The sequence below is a fragment of the Mercenaria mercenaria genome, chromosome 15 (genome assembly GCF_021730395.1).
Source record: "Mercenaria mercenaria strain notata chromosome 15, MADL_Memer_1, whole genome shotgun sequence".
Lineage (NCBI taxonomy): Eukaryota > Metazoa > Mollusca > Bivalvia > Venerida > Veneridae > Mercenaria > Mercenaria mercenaria.
In genome coordinates, this window is record NC_069375.1 from 45,085,219 (window position 1) to 45,097,827 (window position 12,609).

The 12,609-nt window shown below is 35.5% G+C and overlaps 1 protein-coding gene, 1 long non-coding RNA gene and 1 other non-coding gene across 3 annotated transcripts in view; 2 read left to right on the forward strand and 1 right to left on the reverse strand.

The window, feature by feature from the left end:
* The window catches only part of LOC123562676 (NXPE family member 4-like), a 36,093-nt gene that overhangs the window by 14,104 nt on the left and 9,380 nt on the right, over positions 1–12,609 (reverse strand). The window lies entirely within an intron of this gene.
* On the forward strand, positions 1,444–6,976 carry LOC128549062 (uncharacterized). The gene is made up of 3 exons (XR_008367451.1): positions 1,444–2,152; positions 5,123–5,208; positions 6,344–6,976. It is a non-coding gene; the product is annotated as an uncharacterized LOC128549062 (long non-coding RNA).
* On the forward strand, positions 10,801–10,872 carry Trnat-ggu (transfer RNA threonine (anticodon GGU)). Its single transcript has one exon. It is a non-coding gene; the product is annotated as a tRNA-Thr (tRNA).

Below are 12,609 nucleotides of genomic sequence, written 5' to 3' on the forward strand. Positions count from 1 at the left end.
TTTCATGATAATGAAACGAAAAAGCTAGCAAGCAGCGATTTAAGTTATAGCCATATGGTTACAATTATTATATGTTACCTATTGCAAATTTGTTATTATATGGAATGTTTCAGACGAGACTGAAATTCAGCGATTTTACATGACGTCACACACAGAAGATTTACCATGGATCACATTTTATGTATTTTCTAAAAAAGGTTTAATTGCACAATATGTCAAAGCATTGTTTTAAGGGTGTAAAATAAATGAAATTAAAAGTTAAGAGCTAACCCGCTTGTAATTGTTTTGGCCGAATATGTGATACGACGGTTACTTGTTATATCATGTAACTAGTATTAAGTTGACGATATTGCAAGATTAATGTTCTTCCTCCATACTTTCAAAATTGACTGCGAAAAGACAAAACCAGCCAGTTCCTTTTGTCCTTGTGTGTTTGCTTTGTCTGAGCGTTTACGCTTATGCTAGTCGTGTGCACGTCAACATGCTGAGAGCTGAAGTTTGGGGAGGCTGCATTTGAGGTACGTTGTTTTCCCTCAGTTTTGCACATCATCCTGGTTTTCTGTTGTTCTTTTTTTTTTCATTGATTTCCGCAAAAATATGTCTAATGTTTAGCGAAAATAAAAATGCAGATACAATATATAAGAATGGCAGGATCAGTATAATTATTTAGAACGTTCTTAGGCTACCTTGTGTGAGGCTAAGATGACTTTTTTTATGAGGAAAAAGGCTCGGCATGAAGAATCAGAATGGTATCTATCCTCTTGATTTCATTGCGTAGTGACCCAGTCGAAACTGCGTTGCATTAGGTTTTCGGCCGATTTTTCAGAAACAAAGCTGAATAATTCGGTGAAAATACGCATGGTTTGTCGTTAAGGTTTAGCAGTATATCACAAAAAAACCCAGACTTTTTAGCGAATGAACAGCATCTTGACACACAACTTATCTGTCCAATACATGTTTTACTGTTCTGTCCCACGGAGTTGGATACTTAAAATATTCTAAATGAGTTGTCCCCCTTTAAATAAGAATGCCATTTGTAAAGAAATAAATGTAAATGTCGCAGGTGTGATAGAACCCTAAACGAATGTAAATTATGTATACACTTAACGACATATAAATCAAATGGTAGTGTTTGGTGAAATTGTCGTGACGTAGGCCGTATACTTGCAAGTAGGTTGTATACTTACCTGTGTTTCAGTTTTCGGTGTATACTTACCTAGCCCATTCTTACACGTGTCCATACTTACCTGTGTCTGTATTTACCTATGTCTATACTTACCTTTATTCATTGAGAGTCACCAAGATACATTGAATCCTATAATTATTTCCTATATTTACCTATCAGTAGTAAGCCGTAACATATACAACAGATGACTAACGTGACTAACAAATTACCTGTCCTTTTACCTGTATCTTATTAGGGAATCGATCTTACCGATTTTCGTCGCGAAGCGACGAAAATCGGGATCGAATCCCACTACGGTAACATACGAGGGTATCCAAACAACACATACTATCCAAATAAAAAAATATGGAGTTCCGGTTTAGACCATGGGCGTGCGACGACCCCGATGAAATTCGGGATATCACGGTCTTCGTTAATGTTAATAAGCGTCCGTCAGATCAGTAGGGGAAACGCAATATCCGCACAATAAGATGTCTGCGACCCGAAAGAATATTCAAAGTAAGCTGTTAATTTTGTTGCGTCAGAAGCTAATCAGCCGGTAACGTGACTACACTGATATAATTTGTGATACAAACATGCTTTATTCCATACTGAGTAGCATTTTGAAACGGCGACATTTTGAACATTTTTATATTTAGAGTGAGAGTGGATACACGTTACACTGGCGCCGACATTTTGAAAATTTGAGGAAACAAAAACATTCTCCAACGAGTTCTTCAGCTCGGGGAATGAGAGAATAGATTCACCTTTGTGTCGCTTTTCAGATCGTATTTTAATTCCTTTCCGGTACTTTAGTTTCTTTGAACTTCTCTGTTACTAAGCCTATATTGAATTTTTAAAATTAAGAAATCCGTGATTTTACTTGCAGGCATGACGGATTAATGGAATTATTTTACTTTTATATAGAATATGGACGGCACTCCAGTACAGCATGTGCATGGTTGGCCAGTTGACAATTTTAGAAACGTGAGTAACTAACTTTCCATTGTATAATAATAATGTAAACAAACACCCCACCCATAAATAGCATAGAAATTCCTTATTTTTTACATTTTTATTTATTCATCAATTTGAAATAGGCCTTTTAGATTATTATTTCTTAAGGCTCACTGCATGTATACACAGCAGTGTGCGAAATTCAGATTTGAATCCACTAGACCATTTGGGCTACCAGATAGGAAATTTTCCAAGCCTGACACTTAGTCTAAATAATGAGACCTGGAGTAGGCCGATATTACATTTTGATATTTTACGTTGTCTATCTAGAGGAGGCGGATATCGACAAGTCAAAAAAAAAAATATATTCAACTCTCGAGTACAATTATTTGGACTAGCCCGACACTAATTTCACTGCCCCGAACTTTAACACCTTAAAATATAAAATACTTAATTTTTGCACCATATAACATTTTGTAAACTATAACGCCCGATTTTTTTAAGATCGCACTTGCCAATTACTGCTACTCGGACTTTTGACAATTTGCAAGATAAAATAACGAGTGCTGAATACACATTTACACACACACTGATAGCATAATTTAAGCTCTGCCTACTGCAGGTACTTGTGAGAGGTGATTGTATTCAGCCAATTAGCGCTGTGGTTACATCTTTGACACTTCGTGTTTGATTGTCAACACGTGAGAGTGCAAAAAAAAACACAACAATTCAATAAGCATTCCTCAGTCTGGACGATGCGTGATGTCTTCTTAGTGTTTATTAATGGAGATCATATGAAATCACCATGCTGTACGAGTTCGTTTAATTAGCATGATTTTTAAAACAAATTTATAGGAAAATTTAGTAGCCTGGTCGGGCTTGTACCTGCGGAAAATCGATAGCCCGAGTTGAAATTTGGTAGCCACAGGCTGTCGGACTACCGCAAATTTCGAACACTGACACAGTGATTGAGTTGAGCTTATGATTCTGCCGATAAGCTGTGCTCGGCCTAAATATAGGGAATCGGATCGGCTTATAGAAAAAAATATAGATTTTAAACAGGCTGGAAACATTGCCCAATCGGGCTTTCAACATAAAAACTAACATTTTTTGAAAAATAGTAAAGATATTTCTTTCCAAATTGGTTCATCTGTTCATATGACACAAATTGAAATAAAAAATAACTTGGTTGCCTTCAGTTTTGGTAGAATTATTTCCCCTTTTCAGATTTTTATGACGCATAATTTTTGAAGTCCAAAAAAATTATGTGTTAATGCATTACATTATGCTATTGGCGTTTGTTTCGTTTATTCCACACTCACTTGACACCGTGCAAATTGTCAACAGTCAGGATAGCGTTGATAAGTGCAACTTGGCGCAGACATGCAATTCGGCTCGATCTTTCTTTGGAATATATGTAATACTGTTTACATGTCCTACTGATACAACCACATTTTAAAATAAATTCTTATTGATACATCCACATTTTAAAATAAAGTCATATCTGATCCCTAACAAGTTTGTAATTACAAAAATACAGCCCTTAATCTGGAGTTCTGAAGCATGCTCAATTAGTTGGTCAGAATTATGAAGGAATTGAATTCAAACTGTTCCATAAATGCAAGAGTTTAAGAGTTAGTCAGAACCATAATCATGCAGAAGATGTAATTACTTTCACAAATCACAGGGCTCAAATTTTGGACTCGCTAAATGCAAGTCAATTTCATGGAATGCAAGTTAAGATCAAAAATTCACACAATTTATTTTGCAAATACAAATAATTTAGTCAAAATTGTTGCGGTTTTTGTTAATGTTTGTAGATTCGCTTTCATTTGAGGATAACAGAAAACACAACATCTTATTTTGGTTAGCCATTTTTTATTGAATGGATTACTGATTATAAAGAAATGTAGAGGTCTATCTTATAATTAAATCTAGAATGCATCTTACTAATTCGTACATGTATACAGTTGAATCGCTATTTATAATATTAGGTACGAAAATTTGCCTTGCCGTAGTTTCAGCCAGTAATTAAGTTACGCCATCAATGATGCGTTCCGAATTACTTTGAAGGTTATTTTGAGTTATAACGAACAAAATTGTATGCCAAGGAAAACCGTGCAAACAATATTGATGTTTTAGCATGATTTTTTAGGATATTCTAATTCTTAATTGAAAGTCTAAATTTGCAAGATGATTTCAGACTAAGCAACAAGAAAAAAAAGCTACATGCTACAATTTTTATGTTGGTCAAAAAAGTTAAACTGAAGCCGCTCACATTACTTTTTGGTCCGATGCATTCAGTTCCTGTTCTCCTAGGAATCCCCAGTCAAGCATGTCCCCAACAATATGATGAAGTATTTTGAGGGTATGAGCTAGACCAGTTGTTTTATGGTTCAAAATTCAGCTTTAAGTTCAGGCATGTGAAATTGGTGTCAAGCTTTGAAAATTTTCTATCTGGTTGCCAGCATGGGTTACATTTAAATGTGTTAAATCAATGATGATGCCGCATAAGCATTTGAAATTGATGCTTTAGAAATAAAGAAATGGACTAATAAAATAATAGTTATTTTCTTCAATCTTCTACGAAGTGATCTCCCTTACCTATAGGTAAAGATTTCTGAAGTTGAAGGGAAGCAACTCTTTCGTGCAGTTCGACTTTTCTTAAAATGACCGCCCCAGTCCAGATAAGAAAAGTCATATTTGGAAAGTTATTATTTCGTACAGTTAACAAGAATAGTTTAGTATATTGGGTTAAAAGCTATAATTTTCTACACCCTGTTTACACACACATTTATTTCAGCCAGATTTTTACTTAAAAAATGTCCATAATTCCACTTTAACAAATTTCTCCCGCCATGCCAATGATATAATTGGGGTCATCTTATTGGCATGAAAATTGAAAAACTGCGAAAAGGATATTAGCTCTTAGACCTTTGAAATTTCAAAACAGCTGGTTGTCCATGTTTTCTTAATTTGCTCCCTTTTCACTTTTTTCAGGCATCTTGGTCTATTATACAGAGTATTGTTGTACTGCTCCAGAGTGCTTGTTGACAGACTGAAACCACTTGCTTGCGGCTCATAAGGTATTTCTATCAATCTGTTTCTTTATTATATAGTTGCAGCTGTGGGAAGCAGTTTCAATCATTCAAAAAGTATGATATACTGTATACTAATTAGTATTTGTGTGAACAGATTTTTCAGTTGAGTCAGTGCATAGAATCAAATATCAAGGAACATTAGGCGTAAAAAAAATTGTCTGTTTCCTGTATCCTGACCTACCATAAATTTTTGGCCCGACCCTAAATGGACGGTCCGTCCCGCCTTTGTCTTTGAGAACATTTTTTTCAACTTTTTGATAAAAAGTTGCAAAACTGCACTTTTTATGCTTTTAAACATGGACAGTGATGTTATAAATCAACTTACTGATGCTCTAGAGGCATAACCCCCCCCCCCCCCCCCTATTTTTTATTTTTTGACACAAAAATAATTTCCAAAAAGTCTCCCTAAAAATAATTTCAAAAAATCCAAAGAAAAAGTTTTTCCGACCTACCTAACCTAATTTATTTTAGCATGTTACCGGAAACAATTTTTTTTTAGACCTTAGTAAAGACTCCATTTCATTTTCTTGATGATAAAGCATTTCTGGACAAAACCATAAAATTTAATACATGTATGCAAATTTAAACAATTATTAGCTCAATCACCTGTCACAGGGTGACAACATGAGTTGATGTCCGTCATATGCCAACAATTTGTAAAAAATCTTCTTCAGAACCTCTGGGCAGATTTACACCAAACTTCACAGGATGATCTTTGGATGGTCCTCTTTCAAAATTACCCAAAGAATTTAATTCCATATAGAACTGACCGGAAAGAAAAACTTTGAAAATGATTTCTTGTCAGAAATTGTTAGCCGGCAGGGCTTTTCATCCTTATATTTTCCCAACATCCCAAAATGAAAGGTAACATTTCCCAAAAATCACATCAACAAATAGTTTAATTTATGACTGGAGGAAGGGGTTCTCAGATATTGATTTTTTAGCTCACCTGTCACTTTGTGACAGGTGAGCTTTTGTGATAGCGCGGCGGCGTCCGTCCGTGCGTCGATAAACTTTTGCTTGTGACCACTCTATAGGTCACATTTTTCATGGGATCTTTATGAAAGTTGGTTAGGGTCTCTTTTTATCAATTTACAATATTTGATTTTCTGTTTTACAGGTTCACTTCTTGAGAGCAGGCAGCTACAAAATGGAAGGTCAACAAATCCAGTATACTTGAAAAGCAAGAAAGAAACACCAGAAAATATAAAAAGACAGAAGAACAAGGGAACTTAAAAAAAAAACTTTTAAGGATAGGAATTCAGGATTTATTTAGAAACTAAATTTATTTTGAGAAGAGCAGTGTTTGACAAAGCTCAGTTACTTTAAGAGATAATGTATTATCACATTGGTTTTGTTATTGTCGAGCCCGCTTGCGGAAGCGAAGACATAGTTGTCCAAATGTCTATTCGGCATATGTGCGTCCGTCCGTCCGTCCGGATTTGTTTGTCCGGACCATAATTTGGACATGCATGGAGCAATCTTGTTTTTATATATGGTATGAATGTTAACTTCAGTGAGACGGAATGTCATGCGCAAGCCCCAGGTTCCTATCTCAAAGGTCAAGATCACACTTACAGGTCAAAGGTCGAATTCAAAAATGACTGTCTGGAGCATTTCTTCTTCATGCATGGAGGGATTTTGATGTTACTTGGCACAATTGTTCACCATCATGAGATGGAGTGTAATGCGCAAGAACCAGGTCCCTAGGTCTAAGGTCAAGGTCACACTTAGAGGTCAAAGGATACAGGAATGACAACTTTGTCTGGAGCATTTCTTCTTCATGCATGGATGGACTTTGATGTAACTTGGCACAAATGTTCACTACCATGAGACGGAGTGTCATACGGAAGAACCAGGTCCCTAGGTCTAAGGTCAAGGTCACACTTAGAGGTCAAAAGTCAGATACAAAAATGACTTTGTCTGGAGCATTTCTTTTTGATGCATAGAGGGATTTTGATGTAACTTGGCACAATTGTTCATCATCATGCGACGGAATGTCATGCATAAGATCCTAGAATTACTTCCCTTTGTTGTTACTATAAATAGCTTACATTTGTAACTTTTTTATTACTGGTCGTAGGGAAAAATCGAGACTACTTTTCTGTAGTACACCATGCATGTTACATCCAATGTTTAGGTGTATTTTGACCTATCTCTGCTGGTGCGGATTTTTGTGTGGACTTAGAATTTTTTTTATATATTTTTTTTTTTTTAAATTTTTTTTTAAAATTTTACGTTCCTTTGTTATTACTGTAAATAACTTATATTGTAACTTTTTGCAATCTCTTTTATTTGGCATAAATGTTTGCCTCAATGAGACAAGGAGTGTCATGCACAACTCCCAGTCCTTTTGACAGTTGGCGGGCTTGACATATTGCCCGTGGGTATCTAGTTCTCATATTTTTCATGAGATTTTAAAGAGAATGTTCTGTTATACCCCCATGTAGTAAGCTTGTTTGTCTTTCAGTCAGTAGGTTTTCATGGCTTCCAGGTGATAACTCATGAAAAGCTTGACCGCTTTAAATATTTTTTGTACATAGTTACAGGTCAAGTTCGACTTTGGGGTCAGTAGGTCAAAGGTCAAGATAACTTGCAAACGCTTTGGCCTGTGATCATAGCTTTTGTAACACAGGTGTAACATGATAAAATACAGGTTGGTTTGAATTTGAGGTCAATAGATCAAAGGTCAAGGTCACAGTGACCTTGAACAGTTGAGCTGTTTCCGAATGATAACTTGAGACCTTGAGCCTAGGATGATAAAGTTTGGTACACAGGTGTCACATCATGAAATACAGGTCAAGTTTTATTTTGAGGTCAGTAGGTCAAGGTCACAATAAGGCAAAACAGTGAAATGTTTTTCAGATTATAACTTGAGAATGCTTGTGCCTAGGATCATGAAAATTGTAAGGGAGGTTGATTATGACCAGCAGGTGACCCCTAATGATGTTTAGGTCACAGGTCAAGGTCATACTGACCCGGTTCTTTAAAATGATGCACGGAGGGGTACATGGGGTCTTCCTCCACCATTAAAACTGGAAAGTCGCCATATGACCTATCCTGTGTCGGTGTGATGTTAAGTTCAACAAAATAAATAACTGTTCTTTAAAACGGTTTTTGGACAATAACTTCAGGATGCTTGGGATGAGAAACACAAAATTTAGTACAAGGTTGGTTTTGACCAGCAGATTACCTGTATTGATTTAGAGTTCCAAAGGTCAGGATGACCCGGAACATTTAAACCTTTTCCATACAACAACTTGAGAACACTTTGGCGGAGGATCATGAAACTATAGAGATTGAATTTGAGGTCATTAGGTCATAGCTCAAGAAAATGCTGCTTTGATATTGGCTTAGTTCTGTGATAAGGCCATATTGTAGAGTATAATTCTTCACTCCTGTGACAACTCTAGCGTTTAGCTCACCTGAGCACAAAGTGCTCAAGGTGAGCTTTTGTGATCGCCCTGTGTCCGTCCGTCGTCAACAATTTGACTGTTAACACTCTAGAGGTCACAATTTTGACCAAATCTTTATGAAACTTGGTTAGAATGTTACCCTCAATAAAATCTTGGACACATTTGATATTGGGTTATCTTGGATCAAAAACTAGGTCACCAAGTCAAATCAAAGGAAAAGCTTGTTAACACCGTAGAGGTCACATTTAAGGCTATATCTTCATGAAACTTGGTCAGAATGTTAATCTTTATGACCTCAAGGTCCAGTTTGAATCTGGGTTATGTAGGGTCAAAAACTAGGTCACTAGGTCAAATCAAAGGAAAAACTAGTTTACACTCTAAAAGCCAAATTTATGACCATATCTTAATCTTAATGAAACTTTGTCAGAATTTTAATCTTGATGATCTATAGGCCAAGTTAAATCTAGTTCAGGTGGGATTAAAAATTAGGTCACTAGGTCAAATCAAAGGAACAGCTCGTTAACACTCCAGAGGCCACATTTATGACTGCATCTTCATGAAACTTCACCAAAATGTTAATCTTGATGATCTTTCAGTCAAGTTTGAATCTGGGTCATGTGGGGTCAAAAACTAGGTCACCAAGTCAAATCAAAGGAAAAGCTAGTTAACTCTTTAGAGGCTACATTTATGATCATATCTTAATGTAACTTGGTCAGAATGTTGATCTTGATGATCTTTCTACATCAATATGTCAGGTGAGCAATACAGGGCCATCATGGCCCCTCTTGTTTATTTGTTCTTGTTGTAAGAGAAATTTGTACATTTTAGAATACAGATTACAGCAAGTCACGTTTCTTTATTTTGACAATACTTATTTCAAAGCCTGACAAAAGCATCCAGTACTGTTTTTAAAAGTTGTTATTCACAGTTCAGCTATATTTCATGTATGGATAAAACAAGTTGTGTGATCTGTGATCATTATAATGTGTATACAGATAAAATTTAAACATGTGAACAGTTTATTCAATAAATAAAGTGTAATGCAAGTCTTTTTGATGTGTATATAAAAACAAAATTAGGATTTGTTGTACGAGTAATTTCAGAATTACAATTAACACAAATAGAAAAAACCAAGCCTGCACAAGAAGGCTAATATATCTCCCTAGACTGAGCTCTTAACCTGCCGTGGTGCAAATAGATTGTTGATGTGTGTCTTTCTGTTAAGTCTTGTTAACAGTGAGTTGCAATCTAGTAACTTTTCAGTTTGTATGATTTTTAGCTCACCTGGGCAAAGTGTGAGCTGTTGTGATCACCTTAAGTCTGTCATTGTGCTTCTCAACAGTTTGCTTGTTATTAAACACCCTAGTAGACAGTTTTTTTTTAATGTTAAAGGGATGAGTTGAAGTCTGATAGATTCCCGATTGAGGCAGTGCCTTATTTCATATTATCCCTTTGTTATGGTAATTATTTATTATTATTCCTATACTTTTCAGCCAATCGTATCAACGTATTAGTTTACGATGATATTTTGAAAGTGTATAGTTGTTCGGTTTTTATAACCTAAATAAATTATATTTCATATCATATAATATATTAATAAAGGGATTATATATTGTTACAGGTACGTCACTTTGCATATCTTCAATTGCATACAACTCATTTAATTATGTTTTATGTATTTTGCATTTCTGAATAGATAATTATGTTCAAAGTATATTCTAAGTAATCGTCGTCGGCCATGTTTGTTTACATTTGCTTATATATGAACGTATTAGTTTACGATGATATTTTGAAAGTGTATAGTTGTTCGGTTTTTATAACCTAAATAAATTATATATCATATCATATAATATATTAATAAAGGAATTATATATTGTTACAGTTACAGTCACTGAACATCCCCAGTCCCCAGATAGTAAATCACTCTACCGCTGAGACGAATCAGCATCCCTACTCAAACAAATAAAAGGGACGTAAAGCGCCTCGGCGACAAATGGCGCCCAACATGGGACCGTGACGGCATTACACTGGTTAGTCTCCGACACCTGTAATTGCTTATATATAAAGTACCCGCTGAAATTCGAGGACGAATTTCAAAATGGTGGGGAAATGTGTCACGGTATAGAACTTGAATATTAAAAAGGGGAGAAAGTGTGTAGGCGGCCGGGTAGCTCAGTCGGTAGAGCATCGGAACGGTATTCCGAGGCCCCGGGTTCGAGTCCCGGTCTGGCTGCACATTTTTCTCACCCTGTGACATAAACAATTGTCAAAACGATGTTTTACCTAGTTATGTAAAGTTTAAACACTCGCACGATGTTGCAAATGCATCAAAACGAAGACAAGTAACAGCTTTTTAAAAATGGTGAGTCTTTAAAGGCGCTGGACTGTCCAGAAGTGTGGCCCCTTCAAGTAGTCCCTTTCCGGAATTCAATACATATATGAATAAATTGACAATTGTTTTGTACAATAATATAAATGTTTTATATGCTGTTATATTTTCATGTAAAACAATGCTTTCTTTCTATGATTTGATGACGTTTGAACTTTTTTTCTCCGAAGCATGGACCTATACCTTAAAAGTAGTCCTTAAATATGAAGTGTTACAATAATCACTTAATCCCGATAAGCACTGTATATGAGGTTATTGTCCGTAGGTATTGACATGGCACTCATTAATCTTCGCCAACATTTTCGGGCGTTTTCGTTAATTTACGCAATATTTGTATCCTGAAAATATCTATATTACTCAAGTAACATTATACAGTTAACCAATGACACAGTGGCTTAGTGGTAAGGTGTCTGACTTCCACGCACGTTACCACGGGTTTGAAATCACCTTAGATTATTTTTTTAAATGTAATGTAATATTATTGATACCTGTTTTATTTTTACATTATTTTATGTATTATATTTCATGAAATTTAATTGTTTTCTCTTGTAGTATTTATTTTCTGGAACGCTGGTGACAGGTAATTTGTCTTTTTATCTAAGATACTTTTAAAACAATTTTATTCTACTTTTTTTTACAACGGGTAAATATGACAACTTTTGATAAATGAACAATAAATATCACGATACGTTTGATCAAATAAGTGCTAAGTTTGCATATATAATTTGGGGGGAAAAATATATGGTCAGACGTAGGACTCGAACCCACAACCCTGATATTGGCAGCTAAACGCTTTGTCCACATAGATACTTGCTCATGCGGCAGTATACCAATTAAGAATTATATATGTACTAGTTATATGGCTATTTATGTTCGAATTAATTTACGGAAATACACGGAATATTCATGAGTGCCAGGTCAAAACTTACGGACAATATATAGCAGTAATTCGGTCAAAAATGTGCTTCCGTAGTGTATCGAGATAAGTCCCTAATAAATATATTCTATTTTTTTCCCATTTTTAGCGCATTTTTTTAACCTAGGGCAATAATTAAAAGAATTACGGTAGACAGTCACCTTGATATCACACGTCATGAAACACTTGTGCCATTGTTGGGTACCTAGTGATTTTATACGCGTTGATGATGAACAAATATTGAAACTGGTATCTGTAAGAAGCAAACCAATTTCGAAATAATGCGCAAAAGTTTTTACTCCACTTGAATTACACGAGTTATAGAAGATCATGACGGCACACAATGAATACTAGAAGGTTTAATCACACCAATGGAGTAAATTAAAGAATAAAGTAATCAAAGCCCTAAAAGGACTGATAGCCAGTGCTTATTGCGTGATATTTCAGGGTTAGGGTTAACTTCGACTTTCCTAGAGTATGGCGCCATTTTATGGTGTTTACCAATCAAAACAACGTCTCTCCGTGCTGTTAATCAGTAAAAGCGCACGGATTTTTATTTATGCGTGTTGCATTACGAGTAGAATTTTAGGTATGCGCGAGAGTGGGTTCATGTAGCAAAAAGTGATACAAAGGACAAGAGTGAGCGGAATGATTCCGTATATTTC